At 40.8% G+C, this 26,224-nt stretch overlaps 1 long non-coding RNA gene across 1 annotated transcript in view; it reads right to left on the reverse strand.

The window, feature by feature from the left end:
- Window positions 1-1,818: 1,818 nt before the first annotated feature.
- The window catches only part of LOC136838020 (uncharacterized), a 65,380-nt gene continuing 40,974 nt past the window's right edge, over window positions 1,819-26,224 (reverse strand). The window contains exon 4 of the long non-coding RNA XR_010852836.1: window positions 1,819-2,217. This is a non-coding gene — a long non-coding RNA (uncharacterized lncRNA). The remainder of the gene's footprint in view (window positions 2,218-26,224) is intronic.

The following is a 26,224-nucleotide window of genomic DNA, read 5'->3' on the forward strand; positions in this document are numbered from 1 at the left end:
ATATCTAAGAAGGCTAATTTTGAATTGTGTTCTCTCTCCATTGTAAAAATTAATATTATTATGGTAATTATTAGAAAAATCCTGGAACCAGTCTGGTTCGATGCAGACCGGTACCTGGATTTTCGCTAACCGTTTGACAGATCTAGAAAAAATTGGCACGTGGCAACCATTTGACTCAACTTAGATAGCAGGGTAGGCTTCAAACCTGCACCTCCTTCCCCTTATCATTCCCCCATCCCCCATCCCCATTCCCTTCCCCTTCTCTTTGTAACTTATGTGTTAACTGCTTGGCCGATTTAAACAAAATTAAGCACATGGCCATAATTTGACCCAACTTAGAAAACATGGTAGGTTTCAAACTCGTACCCCCTTCCCATTAACCTATTGCCATCCCCTTTTCCCCTTCCCTTTGTGATTACTGTATGTTGCGACCGTCTGACCGATCTAGAGAAAATTTAGCAGGTGTCCATCATTTGACCTGATTTAGATAATAGGACAGGTTTCAAACCCACACCCGTTTCCCATTCCCCCTTTCCTTTGTAACCTATGTGTTAACCGCTTGACCGATCTAGACAAAATTTGGTACATGGCCACTATTTGACCCAACTTAGATAATAGGGTAGGTTTCAAACACATACCACCTTCCCATTCCCCTTCCCCATCGCCCTTTCCCCTTCCCTTTGTGACTTATGTGGTAACCACTTGACTGATCTAGACAAAATTTGGCATGTGGCCATCATTTGACCCAACATCGATAATATGGTAGATTTCAAACCTGTACCCCACTTTCCCTTCCCCTTCCCCTTCCCCTTACCCTTCCCCATTGCCTCTCCCCTTCCCCTTTCCCATCGCCCTTTCCCCTTCCCTTTGTAACTTTGTGGTAACCTCTTGACCAATCTAGGCAAAATTTGGCACATGGCCATCATTTGGCCCAACTTAGATAATAGAGTGGGGGTGAAATGAAGGAAATATCTCTCTCTCTCTCTCTCTCTCTCTCTCTCTCTCTCTCTCTCTCTCTTTCTCTCTCTCTCTCTCTCTCTCTCTCTCTCTAACAACTATTTACACTCTCTCTTTGTTGGAAATAAGGAATGGAAAAAGGTACACATTCAAACTGTTGGGAGGAAATCATCTTTTGGGGTGTGGGTGGAATGTAGGAAGATTTCTCTTCTCTCTCTCTCTCTCTCTCTCTCTCTCTCTCTCTCTCTCTCTCTCTCTCTCTCTCTCTGTTGGAAATATGGAAAGAGAAAGAAATTCATTCATACAGTTGGGCTGATGTCAGTTTTGGGGTGGGGCAAAATGTTTGAAATCTCTCTCTCTCTCTCTCTCTCTCTCTCTCTCTCTCTCTGGTTGAATGAAGAAATAGAGAAAGATATTCATTCAAAATGTTGGGAGAGAATTCAGTTTTGGCGGTGGGGTGCAATGTAGGAAGTATCTCTCTCTCTCTCTCTCTCTCTCTCTCTTGTCGGAAAGAAGGAATAGAAAAAGGTACTCATTCAAACAGCTGGGAGGGAAATCAGTTTCGGGGTGTGGGTGGGATGTAGGAAGTAGCTCTCTCTCTCTCTCTCTCTTTGTTGAAAAGATGGAAAGTAAAAAGTGACTCAAACAACTGGGAGAGAAAATAGTTTTTGGAGTGGGGTGGAAATTCAAAAAAACAGACTCTAAAGAAAGAGTGATACTTCTACATTCCACCTCCACCCCAGAAACTGATTTCCCTCCCCACTGTTTGAATGAATCTCTTTTTCCATTCCTTCTTTCCAACAGAGAGAGAGAGAGAGAGAGAGAGAGAGATCGCATGAGTTCTACAAAGAACATTATCCATTTCATATAGAAATGATACAGGTACAGAGAAAGCAGACGTGAAGAGAGATGATGTGAATTCTATGTGAATTCTACAGAAAATGTGATCTATTCAGTGCATGAACGAAAAAGTGAGACAGAGGGGAAGAGAGAGAGGTGTCGTGAATTCTTCATAAAATACGTTCATTTTTACCAGTAATATAATGCAAATAGATAAAAAAAATTAGCCTAACATCTTGGAAAGTTGCTGAAATTTTAGGAAAATTCTAAAAAAATTATCCCCTATATTTTCTAATTATAAATAATGACTTGTTTACAAGCAAATTACCTAAAATGTTATTTGATTCCAAGTAAATAATGATAAAAAGTGGGAAAACAAAAAGGGTGTGACATCTTACCTTGTGTCCAGCCAGTCTTCCCCTGAAAGAGAAAGAAAGAGCCAAGTTGAAAAGGGACGAGACACTGACTTTTAGTGCAGACTAGTCCTTGTGTGAGCATGTTTATCAAACAACACATGTCCTTGTACACTTGTGAATATACGTGTGTGTGTGTGTGAGTAAGAGAGAGGGAGAGAAGGAGAGGGATTTTTATTAAAAACACAAGAGCAAAAGCTGAAAGTTTCATGAGAAATAATTCATACAAATGAGAAGAGGAGAGGGAGAATTTTTATTTAAAAGAGCAGAAACAAATGGAAAATACAGGGGCAAGGATGTTTGTATTTTTATAAAAAAAAATGTATATGCAGTATATGACAGAGAGAGAGAGAGAGAGGGCAAGGATGATTTAAAAAAAGTTTTTGTATTATATATCAGACAGAGATAAGAGAGAGAAACAGATAGGGCAACGATGATTTTATTTGCATAAAAAATGTTTCTAGAATATAAAACAAAATGAGTATGTAGTATATGAGAGAGAGAGAGACAGAGAGAAAGGGCAAGGATGGTTTTATTTGTATAGAAAAATATGTAAACAGTATATGACAGAGGGAGTGAGAGAGAAAGAGAGAGAAAATGGCAGCAAGGATGATTTTGTTTTTATAAAAAATGTGTATGAAGTATATAATAGAGAGAGAGGGCATTGATGATTTTATTTTCATAAAAAAATGTGTCCGCGGCATATGAGAGAGAGAGAGAGGGCAAGGATGATTTTATTTTTATAAAAGTATGTGTATGAGGAATATGACAGACAAACAGTGAGAGAGAGAGAGAGAGAGAGAGAGAGAGAGAGAGAGAGAGAGAGAGAGCAAGATTCATTTTGTGATGATACTGCATGAGAATTTCAGCCTGTTAAAGTATATACGTTCAAAAGACGTTAACACTAAGACTCGTAAGGTTACTTTTGAAAATGAAACAAATGTTTCACATTCTAAAAACAATGTTCCTGTTGAAGACACTTTGCAACTCGTAAATCAACACGTAATGTTTCTTAAGAAGCCTTGTAGATTAATTGAAGAGTGTTGCATAAACGTTTGGTCCATTTTCCATGCTTAGCATGATACTGAAATGCCTTGATAATAAGTTGCTTTATTGATGATGTAACAAGGTTAGTCTAAGTTGCATGTAAAGTTGATGTACACACTCATTGCCATGATTTATGCTTTTGATAAAGATAGGGATGTCATATAATTGTACGCTAGCTGTGTGTGTATTGTTTCTCTGTGCTAGCACTGTTACTGTTTGTATATACACGCTACCCAGGAGAAAAATAAACAATGTTCTAAGCACCACGAATCTTATCTCTCAAGCCTTCATATATACATTAGACAGTAGAATGAAAACCCCGAGATATCATTGAACCCTACCTGGCCTAGTTTAGCCTGTGCAATCATCGTCCTCTCCCTTCGCCTCACACCACACATTAGACAAAACACTATCACCACACATGGTGAACCCCGCAAATGTCCTGTGATGCTTATTGCATTGGCAGTGTGTATATTGAATATGTGTGTGTGGCGGGAGAGGGGAGGGCGGTTATCTCAGCACTGTGCATCTATAAAAGTGTCACAAAAGATGCTATAAACTGCAAAACATGCTCTTTCAGTATGCCAGAATTAGTTAGGAACAAAAGGGACCAAAAGGAAGATACTGCACAATGCTGTGATGGAAGAGAAGTTCTTAAGAAGAGGTACAGTAGAACGCTTATGGCACCCTTGTGGACGACTGGAATGGTTGGCAGATACTTAGAGGGTATTAGGAAAACAGCATCATGAGCTGGATGAAGTAAATATAGCTTGTAAAGAGGCATCCCAAAAGTACAATGGGCAAATACTACTAACACTGTTTGTTATTCACTAGAAAGGAGATGTGGGCACTGAAACAGACTGGAGAGATTGAAATGGTTTGACTATACAATACATTTGCTAAATTTCAGGACAGAGAAAGGAAAGTGTGATGCGGGGAAAGTCCACAACTGCAATTGCCTCAACACCCATTGCCTAATCTAAAAGAGAAATATTGACTTTATTTTCCAAGGTGCTCTCAGACAGCCATTTCAATGGCTCTTCATGGATGAAGAGCCATTCCCAAAAAGACTACCATATGGAGTAGCTAGCAGTACAGGAATAAGGCAGCAAACTCACGGAAGGCCTGAGAAAAAAAGTGCTGCAAAGAAGTCGTACCTTGCAAATGATTCAGAAAATAGCAAGGGGTCCTAGAAGTGGATCATTTTCAATCAAATGTAACTGTAGGAGAGCCTCATCAATAGCCAGGTGTGTCAAGTACCAAATAAACAGAAGAGTTACCAGTATGCAAAGAACGGGCATACTTGTCAGACAAGTAAGCCCAGTCCTGGTGTACCTAAGTATCTGAGTGTAAAGAAATGTCAGGCACACAAAAGCCCCAAAATGGGCAATGGGTGTAGTAACTGCAACAAACGTGGTCATTTTGAAATCAATGTAGGTTTTCTAATAATAGAAAGACCACTAAGCATGTCAATGGAGCCATGAATTTAGATATGGGCTGAAGCAAACATGAAGAAAATTCACAAAATGCAATGGAAGCACAATCCAAATATGCATTTCACATAAATTCAGTAAACAAAGATGCTAAGGAATAACTTGTGGCTCAGATAAAATTGGTGGACCCATACAAATGCAGATAGATACACTGGAAAAGATACAGTTGTTTCCTAAATGAGTTGCCAAAACCAAACTTCTGTTAATAATCAAAACTTCAGACAAGGTGCTTAAAAATTACAATGGCACAAACATAGACATTGTTGATTCGTCAAAAGTGGGAGTAGGAACCATTACCAAGTCACCATGAGCTGTAGTCAATGCAGAAAACAAACTTTCTTAGGCCTATATTGGTTATGGTGTATGTGTAACTGGTCACGAAGGTGACCTTTAAAAAGAAGGTATCACCCTTTCGAGAGATCATATTACAGAAAACAGCATGTAATAAAATGCTTGAGTGCCGTTCGCATACCACAAGAAGTCAATGTTCGCAGAAAACTCTTGCTGGCAGAACACGTGGAGTGGAAATGCGGTTTGAGCTTAGAACATTCTAGAAGGTGCTCCAGTTATAGATCCGGATTCGAAGAGAATATCACTGCGTTTTTTTTCCCCTGGTTGAGTGTGTAGGTACATGTGTGACCAAGTACCTCCTGATACCTTGTTTTACAGAAGGCGTGTCTTCTTGTACCTTGAACTCGAGCGATGTCACGAGTGTGTGTTCATATGTGCGTTGCAAACCCAGATAATGGGAGTGTTTCATAGAATGAGTGGGCAATACGATCCGTTCTGGGTATCATTAGCATGTAAACTGTGCCAAAGCGAAGGACACAGATGGAGTCTGTGTTCCAGAGGACTTTCGTGAAGTGAGTACAACTCATAAAACATTTTAGATTTTTCTTACAAAGTCTGGAGAAAGACTTTATCCCTGTTGCAGTGAAATCTTGTGTTTCTGCATTTTCTTTATATTTTCTGGTTTTTAATACAATGCTTGTCTCTTACAGGTATTCCTTCCTTCCTTTCTTTCTCTCCACGTACCTCTCCAAAGAAGGGAGTGGTGTGACATTGAATCATATATGAAATGACCTTTATAATGTATTGAGTGACCTTTTATGATTTGGATGACAGATGGGATATCTCTGTATTTCCTTAAATAATTGAGTGTCTATGTTTTGGACCTTAATCCAAAGATTTTCAAAGTTAGGTTGAATCATTCGATTTCACTCTTTCGTAGCTTATTCAAAGTTATTTTCGTTATTTTTTTGTCAAAGTTTTAGTTTTGTAACCTAGTATCTCATTCCAGTAGCCCTTAGAATTTAGTTAGGGGCAATGAATAACTTATGATGTGAAGATGACAGATCAGCTGACACAGCAAGTCGGCTCTCGCTACCATACATATCCCGGGAAAAGCGAGATACCAACCTCTGTTCTTAAAACAGAGAATTAAATAAAATATAGGCCTCAAAAATCGGGCCTATAACAGTTTGGCGGCAGCCGTTTAAAGTAGTTAACAGAGTTAGAATGGGTTAGATAGTTAGATAATTGGATAATTAGGTATGTATATGCTTCCGAAGAGACATAATTTAGTGTTGGCATCTCAGAATAGGATTTTGTGGGGGTCAGCAGTGTTAGACGTTGATGTGAGGTGAGCGTCCCTCACAAGCTAGTATTTCTTGAAGAGTGCTTTGTGTGTGTTTAATAATGCGTATGAGCTGTCAGTAGGGCATAAACAGGGCGGTGTTTAGGTATATATCGAAGGGTATAATGTGAAGTAATTGCGGTATTTTGACCGCTTGTGTGTGTTAAAACACGTGAAGACGTGAGTATTTCTTTTCCCTCTCTCTCTCTTTCCTTGGTGAGAGAATTCGCGCGCTGCTAAGCAGAGACGTACGTAATGTAAGTGTTGTGATTTTCTTTTTGGTTGTTACTTTAATGTGAAATTGTCCTTTTCGTTGTGTTATAATGGATGATATAGACAATTGTGTTTTTTTTCATTGTGTTGTAATTGATGTTCGGTTGCGACGGTTGTGTTACGTCATCACCACGGTGACGTAATTGCGTCACGAATTTGGGCAGAGCGTCTTGCCTTCTCTGCCATGCCTGTATGAAGTGTTGTGTGCGTGTCTCATATATTGTCTTTTTTTTATATATGGCAATCTGCTGTTCGCATCGGCGTATAGGGGGTAATAAGGGCAATGTCTTATTGTTGTATTGTTTTTGGGAACTTTTATAATTGGGTAGTATTCTATTTGATGTGAATTACGGGGTGCAAACATTTTTACGCAAGTGTGTATACATTTCTTAGTATTTTTTTCCTTTATTTTTTTTATAATTACACACGCACGTGCGTTATTTTTGGTGCATATGTGCGTGTAGGTAAAATGTGTACATGTGTACAGTATGTGGATAGAGCGGTTGCATTTGCTTGAATGGCATTTTCTGCCTGGACAAAGGAGGAAGTGTGCATCCAGCAGTTTTTGCCTTTGGAGACAGAGCGAGTCTCTGAGGGTTTGGTGCTAAGCACTTTTTCTATAGGCGTCATCAGGCCTGGGATGAGGATTGAGGGGGTAGTAGGGAGGGGGAGTTGCTGCTCGTAGAGGGTGGGAGACAAATTTTTGTGTGTGTGCTTGAGAGGCAATTCCCATTTTTCTTTGCGTTCTTTTTGTAGCTTGGCCTTGGGAGAAATGAACTTGGCCTCTTTGACTGACTAAAGAGAAATCAGCTGTTCACGTAAACAGCACTTTTTTTTTTTTTCTCCATGGGACTTGGGCATTTAATTGCAAGGGTTAGCTAATTTTGAAATTAATCTTTGGAATTTAGTTTGATGATGGGTTTAATTCATTTGGAATTTATTTAAGGGATTACTTAATAGTAAATTTAGTTTTTGGGTTTACGTAATTTTGAATTTAATTAAGGGTTTAATTAATTTTTGAATCTTATGGTGAGTTTTGTAAACTTTTGATTAAATTGTGGGTTTCGGGAACTTTGAATTTGATTGTGGGTTTAATTAACCTGGGATTTAATGATGGGTTCTGATTAATACCTTCTTTTGAGTTTTGGGGATTAATTGGTAAAGTAAAGGGATTTAACATTGCAGTTTTTGTGTTGTATGGGAATTCGGTTAAGGGAAATTGTTTTGCCTTCGGTTTTTTGCTTTGGTAAAGGGTATATACTTTCACGGAACCTTGGGAATTTTTGCTTTTGTGATTAGCCAAGAATAAGTTTGTGAATTTATGTACGAAGAAGGAAGTTGCAAACATAAGGGGAGGAAGTAGTGATCAGAGACTCCTTAGATCAGCCTATGGTTGTGTAGGACGCGGAGATCCAGTCCGCAGTCCGAAGCATTTTGTTGCAAGTCAGAATAGCCCAAAGATTGATGGGTGGCTTGAATTCTAGGATCCCACGGGGTCGTTGCTTTAATTGTAATATGCAGAGACACATTAAGAGATTTTGTCACATTAAGTATTGTGGCAGTTGTAAGAGTTATCGTCATCCTTGGCGGTCTTGCCCGTCTCGGAGACGGTATAATGATAGGCCCGCATTTCAGAATTTTGGTAGCCCAGATAAGGAAGTGCTTCACGTGAATTGTTCAAGGGGATCTGGTAATTGGCAGACATTGCCAAAAGACCGGTCATTAGTAAAGGAAAACTGGATGGGTGTCTCCTGGGATATTGGACTTTTGGGAGAACCAGCAGGGTCGAAGCCTGCTGTAATTGGTTCTGTACAGGGAATAAATGTAAGGGTCTTTATAGATACAGGAGCTTCGATTAACCTTATAAGTAATGAGTTTTGCAGATAGATGTTTCCCGATCGATCTTTGAGACCTGCGCAGGAAGCTGTATGTGACGTTCAGGCAAATAGACTACAAATATTGGGTTGTATAGATATAGATTTATCCCTCGGGAGCAGATCTTTGATGGAGCCATTTCTAGTTATAAGGGGATGTGCTTTGGGAAATACATTGTTGCTAGGGCATCCGGCGTGTGGGAGACGGAAGATCTCAGTTCATACAGGGGTTTCCGGTATAACTGTGGGGGTGCCTGGTGTGTTTGTACCGTATGAGGGCACACGTGAGTGTAATGAGTGAGAGTGTCCCGGGAGTACATGAGGGTCCGGGGCTGAATGATGAACAGGTGCCGGGTAATGTCAGGTGTTATAAAGGAGTTTTGACAAATGATGTCGTGCTTGATCCTGGGATGGTTGCGATGGTAAAATTTCGTGTAAGAGGTGTGCATAAATCCAGACAGATGTGTGGATGAATGCAGTGAGAAGTTGAAAGGGGTTTTGTGTACGAGTTCGGTAAATAATGTAACGAGTTCAGGGGAAACTTGGGTGGAGTTGATAAACTGTAACGATACAGTTCGCAATTACCAGAAGGGTACTTACGCAATTGATTTTGTTGACTGGGTAGGTGAAGATAATGCAGTGGCTATTGTCCAGGATTTTTGTTCTTTTTCAGAGGCAGATTTACAAGCTAGAAGGCAAGTTTTTAGGGATCAGTTAGCCAATGCTGATTATAAAGAATATGCTGGGGGTGTAGATGTTCTGGTCGAATTTGCGGACATAGTCGCACTCAAAGGGGATAAGTTAGGATTAACGAATGTGTTAGAACACAAGGTTCAGTTGAAGGGCAAGACTAAGCATATTTTTGTTCCTTCATATAGGATTCCTTTTAAGATTAGGGAACAAGTAGAACAAGAGGTTGATAAGTGGGAAGAAGAAGGCATTGTTAGGCCTAGTTCATCACCCTTTAATTTTCCATTGCTCGCAGTCCCGAAGAAGGATGGTTCAGTCAGAGTTTGTGTAGACTTTAGGAAACTGAACGAGAAAACCATTCCTGATCGCTACCTTGTGGCGTGTTTGCCAGATTTATTTTGTGAAATAGGAGGTAGGAGTATTTATAGCTCAATTGATCTAATGCAAGGATATCTGCAAGTTCCGCTGAGCGAGGAGAGTCGAAAGTACACGGCCTTCTCTTTGCCAGAGGGTCATTATGAGTTCACACGAATGCCATTTGGTTTGACAGGCAGTCCGATGACTTTTACTAGGTTGATGAATACGGGTTTGAATGGCTTGTTAGGGAAGAAAGTCCATATCTACATGGGCGATATCTTAGTTGCCACTGATTCAGTAGAAGAGCATCTAGAAGTTCTCAGAGAGGTTTTTAGGAGACTTAGATTAGCGGGTTTGAAGATAAAGTTAGCTAAATGTAATTTTCTCAAGAAGCAGATAGTATATTTAGGGCATGTCATTTCTAAAGAGGGTGTCAGGGCAAGTGATGATAAAGTTAAGGCAATTGTAGAGTTTGCTACACCGAAGACTAAGAAGCAGGTTCGGTCATTTTTGGGGATGGCCGGATTTTTCCGTAGATTTGTGAAGGGTTTTTCTGTTCTGGCGTCTCCTTTGACAGATGTTCTGAGGGATGATGTACAGTTTGTTTTGGGAGAGGGACAGCAAGTAGCTTTTCAGAGAATCAAAGATACTTTAACAAATCCCCCAGCGTTGGAGTTTCCGGATTTAGAACGTCCATTCACGCTGGTAACAGATGCGAGTAATGATGGGATAGGCGCATGCCTTATGCAGAAGTTCGATGGAATACTCCATCCGATTGCAGTTTACAGCAGGAAGTTTAAGACACGAGGTAGTAATGAGCGACTCTGGTCGGTCGTAGATAAAAAGGCCTATGCCGTGGTCTCAGCTCTCGTGCAATTCAAAATGCTGTTGATGGGCAATCAAGTAGAGGTTCTGACGGATCATAAGCCATTGGTGGATCTTTTTAATAAACCGGATCTTTCACCAACAAGAGCCTGGTGGTGTTCGACAATCAGGGATTTTGATGCTAAAATAAAGTATGTAGAGGGTAGACAAAATGTTGTCGCAGATGCGTTGAGTAGGAGTTTTGCTGATCAAGAGGGTACTCATGTATGTTATGTATCGGGAGATAGCATTGATTGGGATATTAGTCCGGTAGAAACAAAGCAAGATGAGGATGAGATTCTGAGAGATGCAAAAGCGTTTCTTAGAGGGGAATTTGTTAGGAAGGGTTATAAGCTGCCTTTTGCAGGACTTGAATTAGAGGGTAATTTGTTAGTTAGGAAGATTAGATACAGACTGAGAAATAGTGATGATAAGGGTGATACGACGCAAATAGTTGTTCCTACGAGTTTAGTACCTACGGTGTTAGATATTGTTCACAGTAGGTCTGGCAGTCCGCATTTAGGGATTGAGAAGACGTATCAGAACGTATGAAGACAGTTCTTTTGGAAGAATATGATTAGTTCGGTAGAAGACTTTGTGAGAAGTTGTTCATATCCGATTCCTACCAGACCCGCAGCAAGAGTCCACATGAACCTGCTGAGCAATTTCTGTGAATCTAGTTACGGCCATAGGCACCTGTTGGTGGTTGTTGACGAGTTAACTAGGTTCGTAGAGATTTTCCCGTTGAGGCATAAAACAGCGGAAGAGGTGGCAATTGCATTTTTTCATGGGTATATCTGCAGATACTGAGTACCGGAGGTTTTGATTACAAATAACGGACGCGAATTTGTAAATCGTACAATGCAATGTCTTGGGGACGTAATGGGGATTAAAAAGGTTAATATTATTCGATATAGACCGGAAGCGAATGGCCTGTTGAATGAGCAAATAGAAAGGTCATTGAAGCTCTTAGAATGACCATGGGAGGTAATGACCCAAATTGGGACCGTTATCTTCCACAGGTCCAGCATAGAATCAACATCATGAAAAGTGATACCACTGGAATGTCTCACAATGAAGCGCTGTTTGGATATCCATCGCGAGGCACGTTGGATTTGCTGCCCATTCCAACAGGTGACGATACGGTAAAGTCGCTTATAGCAACTGCGAAAGAGATATGCGAGCCTTGCTAAGAATCTTGAGATGAAAACGCGAGACATGGTAGATAGAAGCAATGCAAAGCCAGATAGAGTTAAAGTGGCTGTTGGAGATAGGGTTTATTTGAAGATAAATGTCAGGAATCAGCTGAACTATAAGCTGGGTCCTAAATTTGAAGGTCCGTTCCGTGCTGTTGAAGCAAAGAAGGGAAATAGATTTGTTGTTCTGGATGATAACACGGGTGTGCCTCGACTGACACATATTTCTAGGATCAAAAAGACGGGTTAATGGGTATTAGCATGGATGCATTCCTGGGTTGTATTGTTGTTATGATAATGGGTAGGTTACGGTTTTTTTTTCCTTTCGGGTTTCAATGGGTTGTAAATGGGCATGACTTGCAGTTTGTTGTAATTGGGGAGGACATTAGTCCGTAGAGTTATGCAAATCTTTAGTAGTTTGAGTTCATTGTGATTCTGATGTAAGCTGCAGTACTTTGTGTAAATTGTGTGCAGAATACTGTAGAGTTTCGTAGATGTATGAATTTGGGTTTTGAGTTGTTTATGAATCACATCTGTGGTTAGGGACTTAATCGTTCAAATTTGGCGATAGTAATGAGTTACTTTGAGTTAATGGTTTATATTCACATGGCTTTGGGAATTGTGACATGGGCTGATTTCATAAGAGATTAGACCCGTGTGATATTATGTAAGAATGTTATGATGTGTATTTGTCGTCTGACGCAATATCTTTGAATATAGAGTTACAGAATAAGGGTTTATTGTTTAGGATTTTGTTTTGGGGAGGTATTTAGTATAACAGACCGAATGGGTCTGATCTTTTACAGGTTGGGATATGTCAGTTAGGATTTAAGAGAGGTTTAGGAAGATTTTAATAGGGATATCGAATTCGAGTATTTGGGATTTTTCAGTTCTCTTTTAGAATTAAGAGAGCTGTGCCATGGGTAATTGTAGTTGTTAGGATCGTAGGAGCGATTGCCAATATGTCAATTGCTATTGTGCTGAGAATTAGTCGGGTATTGAGCAATATTCGCTAACCAGAGTAGAACTTTGATGTTTTTACGAGATATGATACCTTTCAGATGTTTAGGATTGCTTTTCGTGAATTCAGTATATGGATAGGGTTCTCGGGTAGTTTTTTTTATTGGGTAGAATTTTTCTGAATTGTTCCTTAGAGTTAGGTTACCTGATAGTGGGTTGACTGTGGAAATTCCAGGTAGCAACTTGGAACTGATTCACATTGAGACCTTATGACCTTTGCACTGGTAGTCTTATTAGTCCAGTAATAATATGGCATAGGGAATAGATGAGTTACTTTTTTATATGACTGTCGATATGACCGGCTTAAAAAACACCACTTCCTCGCAGCGGAGCTGCTGGAATAGCTTTACCGTCCTCAATGATATATGGGAAACTGCCAACGATAGACCTGCACTTTTGTGAGACGATCCAGTGTTTTGGAGAGATGTCGGGCTGGACATCTACAGATCGCCATAGTTGCTGGGAGACGTTGGGTTGGCGCAAAAGGATTCTCGAGCGCCGCATTCAACATGGGCTTGTGCAGTCGCAAGCCACTCAGCCTGGTCGGATCGCTAGGAAACGTAGGAATACATTCAGCTTGGACTGGTGCAGTCACAAGCCTTTCATCTTGGTCGGATCGCTGAGATATACAGGATACTTTCACCGTTGGCGTGCGAAATCGCAGGCCATTCAGCGTGATGAAATCACCAGGAATGCAATGATCTCAAGTATTGCGTATCTTAAGGAACTGATTGTGATATATTCTGTGTTACAAGATATATAATTTTTGCATCTAGTGTTGGAGATGACGTTGCAGTCGGCACCTACTGAGCTTTCGAGTAGACAGTTATCGTAACTAAGGTGGGGACACCTATAGGTAGGTGTACCGAGCTCCTGTAACTGGTCACGAAAGTGACCTTTGAAAAGAAGGTATCAGCCTTTCGAGAGATCATATGACAGAACACAGCGTGTAATAAAATGCTTGAGTGCCGTTCGCATACCACAAGAAGTCAATGTTCGCAGAAAACTCTTGCTGGCAGAACACGTGGAGTGGAAATGCGATTTGAGCTTAGAACATTCTAGAAGGTGATCCGGTTATAGATCCGGAATCGAAGAGAATATCACTACGTTTTTTTCCCCTGGTTGAGTGTGTAGGTACGTGTGCGACTAAGTACCTCCTGACGCCTTGTTTTACAGGCGTGTCTTATTGTACCTTGAACTCGAGCGATGTCACGAGAGTGTGTTCATATGTGCGTTGCAAACCCATATAATGGGAGTGTTTCATAGAATGAGTGGGTAAATACGATTCGTTCTGGGTATCATTAACATGTGAACTGTGCCAAAGCGAAGCACACAGATGGAGTCTGTGTTCCAGAGGACTTTCGTGAAGTGAGTACAACAAAACATTTTAGATTTTTCTTACAGACTCTGGAGAAAGACTTTACCCCTGTTGCAGTGAAATCTTGTGTTTCTTGTCTCTTACAAGTATTCCTTCCTTCCTTTCTTTCTCTCCACGTACCTCTCCAAAGAAGGGAGTGGTGTGACACTGAATCATATGTGAAATGACCTTTATAATGTATTGAGTGACCTTTTATGATTTGGATGACAGATGGGATATTTCTGAATTTCCTTAAATAATTGGGTGTCTATGTTTTGGACCTTAATCAGAAGATTTTCAAATTTATGTTGAATCATTCGATTTCATTCTCTCGTAACTTATTCGAAGTTATTTTCGTTATTTATTTTTTTTTTTCAATAAAATTTTTAGTTTTGTAACCTAGTATCTCATTCTAGTAGCCCGTAGAATTTAGTTAGGGGCAATGAATAACTTATGATGTGAAGATGACAGATCAGCTGACACAGCAAGTCGGCTCTCGCTACCATACATATCCCGGGAAAAGCGAGATACCAACCTCTGTTCTTAAAACAGAGAATTAAATAAAATATAGGCCTCGAAAATCGGGCCTATAACATATGAAATTGGAGTGACATAGCATTTTAAGAGTTAGAGGTACAAAACAGGAGCAAAAACGTGGAACTTCAGTAAGTAACCTTTCATGTGAATTTCAGGAAGTAGCCTTTGAAGACAAACTAGGTACAGTAAAGACTTACGAAGCACAGCCCTACTTCAGCTCCCTGTGAACTGAAAGCAGCAGTGGAAACTGAAATTAGAAGGTTAGAAAATGAAGCCATATGGAAGAAAGCAGATTAATCAGGGTTTGGCTACACCATCAGTTCTGAACATAAAGGAAAACAACCAGGTCAGGTTATGTGGAGATTACAGGGAAACAATACATTTCCAACTACAGGAACCTCAACATCCACCGCTTAATTCCAAAGAAATATTTGCAACTTTGTCAGGATGTGCTGCATTTTCAAAGGTGGCTCTCAGACAGGCATTTCAACAGCTCTACATGAATAAAAATTCACAAACATTTTGCACAGTCAACACACACATATTTAGCACCATATCATCCAAACAACAAACAATCCAGCAAAATGACAGCAAAGTGGACAAAAATTTGCCGGTATACCTGGAGTATTCATTTTCACTAATGACATATTAGTCGCAAGCAAAAAGAAGAAAGACCACAAGGAAACATCAAACGCTGTTCTGAAGAAACTGGAAGAACATAACATTAGGGGCAATAAGCAGATGAATTTCAGAAGTTGATTCAGTAGAATATTTAGGATTAATCATCAGTGGTGAAGGCATTCACATGACAAAGGATAAAGCAAGGGCAAGGCAGTCACCAAGGTCTCAGAAAAGGCCAAGGAATTATAATCACTTTTACGTTTCCTAACATTTCATGGAAGTTCCATTCAGAACCGGGCAACAATTGCCATCCCATTATATAATTTACGAACAAGGATGGTGAACGGAACTGGACAAAAGCATCTCAGAAACTTTTTGGAGGAATCAAAGCAGAAGTAACCTTACCCACATACCTAGTGCATTATCAAATGGGTTTGCAGTTGTGCTTAAAACACAGGTTTTGGGGCAGTGTTAACACATGCAATGCATAATGACACTGCAGAGAGAAGGCTAATGCATTTTCCTCCTGAGTATTAGACAAGGTAGAGAGGAATTGCTCATAAATTGCAAAGGCGTAAAGGCGAAAGAAATTCTGTATGAATCATTACTGTGGGAAAAGATCACATCAGCTGTAGGGGTTTTATATTGGCCACTTTGTAACGAGTAAAACACTTATTTTTATATTCTATTTTTTTATCTGTCTTAATACTTTAATTTTGATAGTAACTTTTCTTTGCCATATGTCCACTCCCTACTTATTTGTTTATTGTGATCCTGTCTCCTTTCAGGTGCAATGGAGGTAGGGTCCTCAATTAAGACACAATTTAGCTTGTGGGAAGAATTGTATGCAAAAGGAAATGATTTTGACTATCAACAAGCAATTCGTGTATGAGGTGTGAAGGAAATGATTGCTGCACTTGCCAGAGGTAAGAGACTGACTGCGTTCCTTCTCTGTGATAAATTAATGCACATGTATTATGCCTCTTGGAACCTTATGCCTAAGAACATCTAGGATATGTGAAACTCATTTGTGTGAGGGATCCTGGAGAATGTGTAGTGTGTGTATGAAGTGCATAATGGACTGTTTTTTTCTGTGTACTGAATCTCTTCTGTGATAGAAATTGTATGTGTTTGTGGCTTCTGGGAAAATAAGCATTGTGAACAGAGAAAAAGCTGTTTTAGGTCTAAAAGCAAATATACCTACTTTACTTGCAACAAGTTAGATCTTACGTATCACAGTTTACAGTCAGTTAGAACTAAAAGGTTATGAACAAGTTGAAAATCTTACAAAGGTAAACCTTTCACTCCTCCTTGTCATGTCATGCTGAGAAGAACATGCAAAGATACCGTCATAACAAATAATCAGTGAATGCTAGAAAGAGTTGGGGGTGGTTAAGCAGGGTTAAATAAAGCCCATGAAATAGTCCCACTGTACCCATACAAAAGCCAGGTGGAAGTTTAAGAATGCGCACTGATCACAGAATAGTGAATGAGGCCACTGTGAACGATAATAGGATTCCATTTTGTTCATTTCAGCGCTTGCATAGTATGCATGGTGTGAAAGAGATTACAAAAGTACATTTTGGTACAGTGTATTATTTATTATCTGATCCCTATTTCCGAAGAAAGCAGACCTACTACTGCATTTTTAAATGCAAAAAAGATACCAGTTGAAAAATTTATGTTTGGATTAGCAAATGTGACTGCCTTCTTCCTTCCATGGGCTGTGACTATTGCGTTGAATGAATTTATAAAGAATGCTTTATTCTTTTTTATAATAATTTGATAATGACTCAATCACTGAAGAGAGCAGGCAGTTAGTGAGTGTAGTGTTAAGGAAGTTGGTATCCAAATATTTGCAAGTGGTTTGCAGCGAGAGAACAGTTGGAGAAGAAAGAGTGAGAATGAAAGCCTATGAAAGGAGAATGAAGAATTAAAGGTGCTAATGAGATGAATGGAAAAGGCCATAATGAAGTGTCATTTGAAGAAAGCTGAGGAGGAGAGAATGGATGAAAAGGTTGCCAACATGATATGGAAGATCTGGGGAATGCAAGGTGCAGGAGGAGGAGGAGGAGGAGGAAAGAAGATGAAGAAGACCTCAGCTCCTGTGGCAGCTCCCAAGAGAGTAAGTAATGATGATAATGCCAAGTGAGTAAGTCTGAAGGAAGGAAGAAAAGAAGACAAAAAATGAATGCTGGACAGAGAGTGGCAGAGAGACTGTGAGGAAAAGAAAAAAACAAGAGTAAAGAAGATTCATTGCAGTATTATTCCCCATTGCAAGAGAGTGAGGGCATGAGTGTCAGTGAACAGGAAAACTGATGCTTAGCAAGAGATGGAGTGAAATGAAGTGCATAGGAGGAGAGTGCTGATTCATGCAGTGGCACAGATTCCAGTTTAGTGTAACTGGAGTAAGGAACAGAGCAGACTTTTCCAGGGACTATGAGCGTTTATGAATGGAAAACTTTATAGAAAAAAGAAGAATATGGGTGCAAGAACTAAGAGGGGTTTTTGGAAATAAGGGGGTGGGGGATGTCATGAATTTCATGAGATAGTAAAGAGTGGAGATGATCAAAACTGTCAAAAAGAGATTGATTAATAAAGTAAGGACAATGAAAACGGGAGTGAAATACTGGAATAGGAATGAGTCCAAAAACATGAAGAATGAAAGTTGACACATGCCCACTCATCAATCAAAGGCATCAGCTAAGAAAAAGTTTGGGATTGAAGGTATCAAAGAAAATGAATAACTGGTGAAAAGGTTTCTGGATACACTACCTTCCAACGTGGCTGAGTTTATAACTGGTAAACCTAAAAAAGAAAAGAGAGAGAGATGGGTGAATGAAAGGTTGAAATGGGATGATGTGCAGGAAAAAGCAGATCATGAGTTTGAACTGGAAGTGAAGTGGAAAGGAATGAAAGCAGCAGTGTGTATGTAGGAAAGAGAGAGAACACGTGAATGAAGTATCCTTGAATACAAGTCATACAGAGATGCCCGATTAAGTACCCTGGTAAATGTTTTGGCAAAGTTTTTGGATGCAAAGTATGGGAATCAGCGAGACAAAAGGAGAGTATATGCCAGGAATGTTAGAGTGAAGAAAGATCATAGTGCAAGTCTCAGGAGAAATATAAGGAGGAGTGTAAGCCAGGCTAGTAGGTTCGATTTATAGCACATATAAGGAATGAATAATGTAGATGGGTGTAGCTTCCTGTTTTGGCTGTGGTGAGGTAGGACATTGTAGTGCAAAAGATTGTACAGAAATGTTCGAAGTGATTCAGTAGATTAGGGCACATAGCAAAAGTATTTGGAGAGCAGAGAATGTTGTTAGTGATAGTGTGCGTCCCCCTCGTTTTGGGACCACCTTGACGTGGTGAGGGGGCTCTTGAACCCCAGGAATCTGTTCCTGGGTTCAAGTCCAAGAGTCCCATATGCCATTATATATTTGTTTGGATTAATCTTTGTGCAATTTTCCATTTTTACTAAAATTTATTGGACCTGATAAGCAGGAAAAGATATCATAGCTGGGAATGCGTTTATATCCGAAGCTAAATAGTGAGAACTGTGGTGGGATCATCAACTGCCCGATAATGTTCAGACCTGAGAGTTATCAGATTGATAGCTCAAAGGCTGAACTATTCTTTAGGGCTAGACCACGGATTCCAGGGGGGTCTGGTTCTAGAGATAGAACTCTCGGCATTCTATCCGGTTTGCCCATAATACGATTAGGGTGGGGATGATTGTATTCTTGTAATACTCTCGGTCCTAGCAAGCAGGTTTGGCTTACACTTGGGCCACTCTAATCGTATTGTGCCATCCCCTGTGGGGTAGGGTAGTGGGCGGACATTTGGGAGTCGGCTCTCACTTGTGCCATTAGTGGAAGAAGAAACCCCATGAAAGGCTAATGATATCTTTTTAAAGCGTTCAGATTTATTATTTTTTTTTTTATTCGATCTTTATGAATAGTAACGTTAAAGCATCAAGTACCCCTAGGCCCTATGATGATACTGTTTTGGCACAAATGACGACCTCTGCACCCACCTTGGAGATTGAAAATTCTCCAAATGTTGATGACCCATGCGAGAAAAAGGATGTCCCTGTAAAAGGAGGACCTGGCATTGTTACATTGGAACCATTCTTCTTTGAGCCAGATGTTTCTGTGCCTGTGTCCCTATCAAAAAAAGGAACAAAAAATAGTTCAAACTTTTCAACTGAGGGCCCTTTGGAGCCTAAAAGAATTAACAAAAGAAAATATAGACCAGACTCAACCTTGATTCACTTTGATTCCCTTTTTGGAGAGTCAAACTGGTCAAGGTTTTTGAATTTGCAAGCCGACCAAGACATATCCTTACTAAAATTGGAAAATTACTTGCTGAACCGATGCCCATCACAAGAGATGAGCATAAGACAAATTAAAAAAAGGGAATGGCTGGTTGAAACAACAACGAGAATCCAGTCGGAAAATTATCAAAATATTAAATAAATTTGTGGCGGAATTCACACCCACAAACAACACAACACACAACACTCACCCTGATCTTCGGTTGCTGGAGATGGACAAGGTCCACGGTCGCCAATCACAGCACACAACCACAAAACAAAAACTTAAACCGACCCTCCACCAACAACGAACAAACAAAAAAAAAGAAGAGACACATGAACCATTAATGTTGGTACCAAAAATAAACAGACGAACTCCCCGTTCACTTTCAAGGTTGGACCTCAACTGCCCAAGACTTCCCCAAAACCGAAAAACTCCCGACAGACAGACAGACAGCGCCGTAAACGAACTCCAACAACCAAACCACTCACAACAACAATTACACTCTCTCTCTCTCTCTCTCTCTCTCTCTCTCTCTCTCTCTCTCTCTCTCACAAAACGTTGGGAAATGCTAAATACAAACAAATTTATTCATCCTCTATAATTCTCCCCCTTTTTAGCATTTCCCAACCAACACTTTCACACTGCATTCAAATCGCCCACGCAACACCCACGGATGCTCACTAGCAGGTCCTCTAGATCGCGTTCGCAGGCACGTAATAATCATTCTCTCTTCTAGCAACATTCAAATTCACATCTTCTCTTCCATTCTCTCTCAGATTCACACTATCCTCTTCACTATTACCACTCTCAATTTCATCCACAATCTCATCTATACCCTCTAACTCGTTCCCAAATACCTCCCCCAATTCTTCAACTAACCCATCCCATTCGCTCATTGACCTTTCCAATTCTTGCAACGATTCATTCATGCTTTCAATCACTCGTATATTACTGCTACGCTCTCTTACTCTTACACTTTCGCTCACCTCCAACCGTTCACTCACCCCTACACGTTCAGTCAACTCAGTTATATCAAACCCGCATATGCTATACGTTCTATCCATACCATCCCATTCATCCGTATTACACGCTTTATCACTCATTTCCACTTTGGCACTCACACCCCTATCACACAACTTACGACCACTCCGTTCACTTACGTTCTTCCCTTTCTTACATTTCCTACCATACTCTATCAAAACAAATTGCTGATCCTCCATACACAAGCTCTCATGCATACTTGGTTCACCCACATTCGATTTCAACCATTTATACACCCCATTCTCTCTCACATATTCCGGTACATCCTTCCATCTACGCAATTGGTTATGATGCGCTCGTATTTCTCTCACACTACCATCTACACATACTTCCCCTACAACATAACTAAGCCCACTGGGACCAACTTCCCACACTTCATACGGGCCCTCAAATTTTTCATGCACTTTATTTACATTCAACCGCCCTTTCTCGATTACTTCTTTCAACACTTTCTCGCCCACCTTGTAACTTTCAAACCTCTCATGCGCCTTCTTCCATACCTCCCTATCATTCTCAGATATACCCAATCTCGGTCTCACTATCTTTTCAAAATTTAATACATATTTACACGGAGACATACCAATACCCTTATGCACGGTGGCGTTGTATACCCACAACGCTCGCCCAACATTTACATCCCAATCATTATCACATTCACTCATCATACATAAGATCTCTGTCAACGTTCTCACCGTTCGTTCCGCCAATCCATTCGCACTGGGCATATACGGCGTAGAGTACACATGCTCTATGCCCCAATCACGCAACATTTGCTCAAACTCCCATCCAACAAATTCAGGCCCATTGTCACTCAACATTCGTGTCGGCTTGCACACACACATTGGCAACATCACTTGACCCACCATTCTCGCTACAGTCTCACTCTTTTTGTTCCGAATCGCCACCGCATATGCAAACTTACTCAAATGATCTACCATTACAACCATTCCCACATGCCCTCTAGCAGTCACAGGCAACGACACACAATCAGTCACAACCATCTCAAATAACTCTTTCATCTGCAATCGCAACACAGGTGGATTCGCATGCACACTTTGATACTTACCCTTCTGACAGTCCGCACACGTAATCGCTACATCCGCACAAATTTTACTCAATCCAGGCACATACAATCTCTCTCTCATACATTCCCATAATTTATTTTTTCCCAGATGCCCAAACCTATCATGTACTAATAAACACATACCCACGGCTGCGTCTTCCGAAAATACTGGCACATACACTTCCCCATCCCATATTCCTTCCTGATGCAAAAAATAAACTATACCTTTACATACAACAAATCTCTTAGCACTTTGCTTATACACTTCTAACTCAGACGGCCAACTTCCTACTCTTACACCCCTAACACACACTCTCTTAACATATTTATTTTCATGCACTGATTTTGCATCTGCTTAATTTCCTCTTCACTCAGCAAATCATTTTCACTCCTTGCAATATCTACCATACCTACAAAACTAGTTTTAGACACATCCCCTCCTTTAACCTTCGTTATTTCCTGCCGCCCTTTCCTAAAATTCCCCTCCCGACATCCACACTTATATCATGCATTCTCATAAAATCAATTCCTAATAAAAAACATGTTGGCATATCATTCTCATCCATGACTACAAAATTATGTATTATTTCAAATCCCCCTAACTGAATTTTTAATTGTACCTCCTCCCATACTAACACACTCCCTTGTCCCAAACCATGTATCCTTACACTCGTTGATTTTCTTTTTATATCCCAATCGCACCTTTCCAATTCACTAACTACTGTACTACTCACTAACGACACTTGTGCTCCCGTGTCTACCAAACTACAATATTCATTCTGATTCACCACTACATTCGTTACTAATTTACCTTTCGCTTCATGCATACACGCTCTCACGGCTACATTCACCTGCTTAGCTTTCTCACAACCATCCTCATCGCATTCATCTTCAACAATATCCTCAACCCTACCCCTTATTCCCTCATTTTCCCCACAATCACCTTTCTTAGCCAGCCAGCTACAATTCTCCTTTCCACAGTGAACATTTAAAATCACATTCGTACCATTTTCATTCACCCTTCCTTTATACTCCACCGGCCTATTCCATCCAAAGAACAATCGCACTGTAATTTTAAACATTTCAGCCACTACCAACAACACTTTCACTAACTTTTCCTCCTCATCTAATTCCCTTCCTTCCTCGTGCACTCCTCCTTCCGGCATCTCATTCATCACCTTTTCACGTAACTCGTTCATGCTTGCAGGTACTCCGTCAATCAACCCATTTGTTTCCAAATTACTCAACCCCCCAAACAGACATTCCCACACTCGATTCTCCCCTACATACTGTTGCTTTACCACAAATCCTACAGGTACTTGGTCCGGGTCCCAGTCGCTCCTAATCCTATCATCTCGTTCAGTCCACATACGCGACATAGCATCTGCAACAATAGTCTGTCTACCTTGTACATACTCTACCTTAAAACTAAACTCATTCAAATCCTCTATCGTTCTCGCAATTCTAGCATTCACACTCTCCTTTTTAACCATATATATTAGCGGTCGATGGTCCGTCCGTATCACAAAATCTACCCCATACAAAAATACTTTCAACGCTTTCACACAAAACCTTATAGCAGCCAATTCCTTTTCAGTCACCGAATATTTCAACTCGGCCCTTCCAAACGCCTTGCTCACATACGCAATTACTCTCAATTGTTCTTCCCCATTCGCCTTCTGCATTTGTACCAAGCATCCTCCCATACTATATTTACTTGCATCCGTATACAGTTCTAGTTTATTCGCATTCTCACTATAGTCCGGGAAAGCCAACGTCACGTCTCTTGCAGCCTCCTCTTTCAATCTCTCGAACGCTTCGATCATTCGCTCATCCCATTTCAATCTTGCACAATTTCTCTTCCCCGTCCATTCAGTAAGTGGTTTCCCGATCCCTGAACAATCTTTTATAGACTTCCTTCCAAACTCAATTAAACCTAAAAATCCTTTCAACTCACGCACGGTCCGGGGACGTGGAAATTCCCTTACCTTGTTCACGAACTTATCACTCTTCCTTACACCTCTTCCACTCACCATATGCCCTAGGAATTCCACCTCTCCAGCCAACCAAGCACACTTTTCAAGTTTTACTTTTATTCCTACTTCTTCCAACCTTTCTAACACTCGTTCAAGAAGTTCCATATTCTCTTCTACAGTCTCACTCGCAATCAAAATGTCATCTATAAAAACAGTTACCTTCTTGCGATCAAACCCAGCCAGAACCACATTCATTGCCCTTTGGAAGGCAGCAGGCGCATTAGCCAGTCCGAAACTCAATCTTCGGAACTGGTAGTGGCAGGAACCACTAGAAAAGGCCGTAATATGCCTGCTCCCTTACTCCAGAGGCATCTGGTAATAGCCCCTTACCAGATCTAATTTTGTAAACACTTTCATTCCATTCATCTTGTACACACAATCAGACACCACATTCATCGGGAATCGCTCTTTCACAGTTACTTCATTCACCTTCCGATAATCCACACACATTCACAAACTTCCATCTGGCTTACGTACCGGTACAATAGGGCTATTCCAGGCGCTCGTACTTCTTTCAATCACTCCCACCCTCTCAAGCTCCTCACACTGCTCCTCTATCTCACGATTGATAGACGGAGAAAAATGTCGGGACGCTGATATATGGGGGTGTCGTCTTCAGAACTATTTTAAATTCGGGAAGCTTGATCCCCAAAATCCTCGTCTCCACGACTCAATGCCCCGCCTATCCCACAACATTCTCCTCAATCGTTCTCTTATGTTATCACTTACATTTTCATCTACCTTTACTCTTTCCTTCAACTCCTCATACGTCCAATCATTAACTCCTTTCAAATCACCTGTCATCACCTGCCGTACCTTCACGTACCTCTCATCATCCACATTCACCAACGCACGTAATATTCCCACACAATCTCCCTCACATATTCCTCGGACTCGCTTCTTCCTGACACTCGGCAATGACGTTATATATACCCTCGGATCTCCCATGTTCAAAACCCCATCATATACACACACATTTGCCCTGACTAATTTATTTACATCTATACCCTCAACTACATACTCACAACTATCATCGTTGGCTATCCCGAGGCTATCCGGCCATGCCACTTTCACACTCACAACTTCTCCAATCTCATGTGGCACTTTTACCCTCTCTGTCGCAATTACAGGCACTCTCTTCCACAATTTTTGTTCAACCCTACCATCCTTCCCCAAATACAAATCCCCAAGCACGTCCCCTTTCATACGTAATTCAATTACATTCATATTAGGACGGACCACCATCCCGCATTTTTTCAAAAACTCACATCCCAATAAAATATCGTATTTATCATTCGTACTCTCAATCACACAAAAATCACTTTCATCCATCGTTACACCCCCAATTTCTAACCGTTCACACACACTTCCAATCACTGCTACTCCTAAATTTCCAATCCCTCTTACTTCCCCCTGACAATTCCTAATTTCACACGTATTCCTCAATTTCTCACATCCATTCTTAAATATGACATTCATACTACACCCGGTATCTACTAACGCAATCAATCTTACTCCCTTACAACACACTTGCACACTCATGCACTCGTCAGTCTTTCCAGCAAAACCTCCCTCATTCAACAACCCCTCACGTACATGCATCACACGCACCGCTTGCATCCTAGAGGATCCACCCATTTGAACCCCCTTCACACTCAGTTTCCCGAATTCGCTGTCACAGTCACCCTCTTTCGTCTACATACACTTGATACATGTCCTTCCATTCCACATTCAACACACTTCGCTCTCGGTTCTGAACACATTCTCGCATAATGCCCATTCTTACCACAGTTGCCACATATTACATTCACTCGGGTACCCCTACAACCATTAGCAATATGACCCACCTGTCCGCACCGGTAGCATTTAACCCCCCTATCTTTCGTACTCCCTTACCAAATGTCCCGATTGCCCACACCCGAAACATGCTCCTAAAGCCCACCTACACTCATTCTTTGTGTGTCCTTCCTTTCCACATCTAAAACACTTCGCTCGACTTCCACTCACCGACCTTCCCCTTTGTACACTACTATCCCTAACCCGTCCAACCCGTTGATCCCTTACAAACCCACCATTCATCCTCACTGGCACCTCCACATTACTTGCTCTTACACTCCTATCTATTACACTATCTGCCATTCTCATTGGGCCCCTCAACACTGCATCCCTAAAGCTTCCAAACTCTGACACTCTCTCATCTACCCCAGCCCTTACACTTACACTTCTGCTCTCTTTTATAACCCTGTCAAGCTCATAATCTTCTACAATTTCCAAAATTTCTCCCCAAGTCAACCTTTCATTCGTCCATCTTTTCTTCTCCTTCCGCTTCAAGTTCACAAATTCTCTAACTCCATCTGGCACTGTCCCTAACAACTTCCGTACTAACTCCTTACATTCATCTATCCCATCATCCCCAAACTTCTTCCTTGCCAACGTCTCCAGCCTACAAGCATATAGTGACAAGGTTTCCCAGCTTTCATTCTTGCCTCACCAAATTCATTCTTCCTCTTATACTTAACACTCGCTTTCATACGCCTCGCTTGCTCAACTAGTCTAGCTTTCACCTTGTCATACTCAACATCTCCCACAC

Source organism: Macrobrachium rosenbergii, unplaced genomic scaffold (genome assembly GCF_040412425.1).
Source record: "Macrobrachium rosenbergii isolate ZJJX-2024 unplaced genomic scaffold, ASM4041242v1 13908, whole genome shotgun sequence".
Classification (NCBI taxonomy): Eukaryota; Metazoa; Arthropoda; class Malacostraca; order Decapoda; family Palaemonidae; genus Macrobrachium; species Macrobrachium rosenbergii.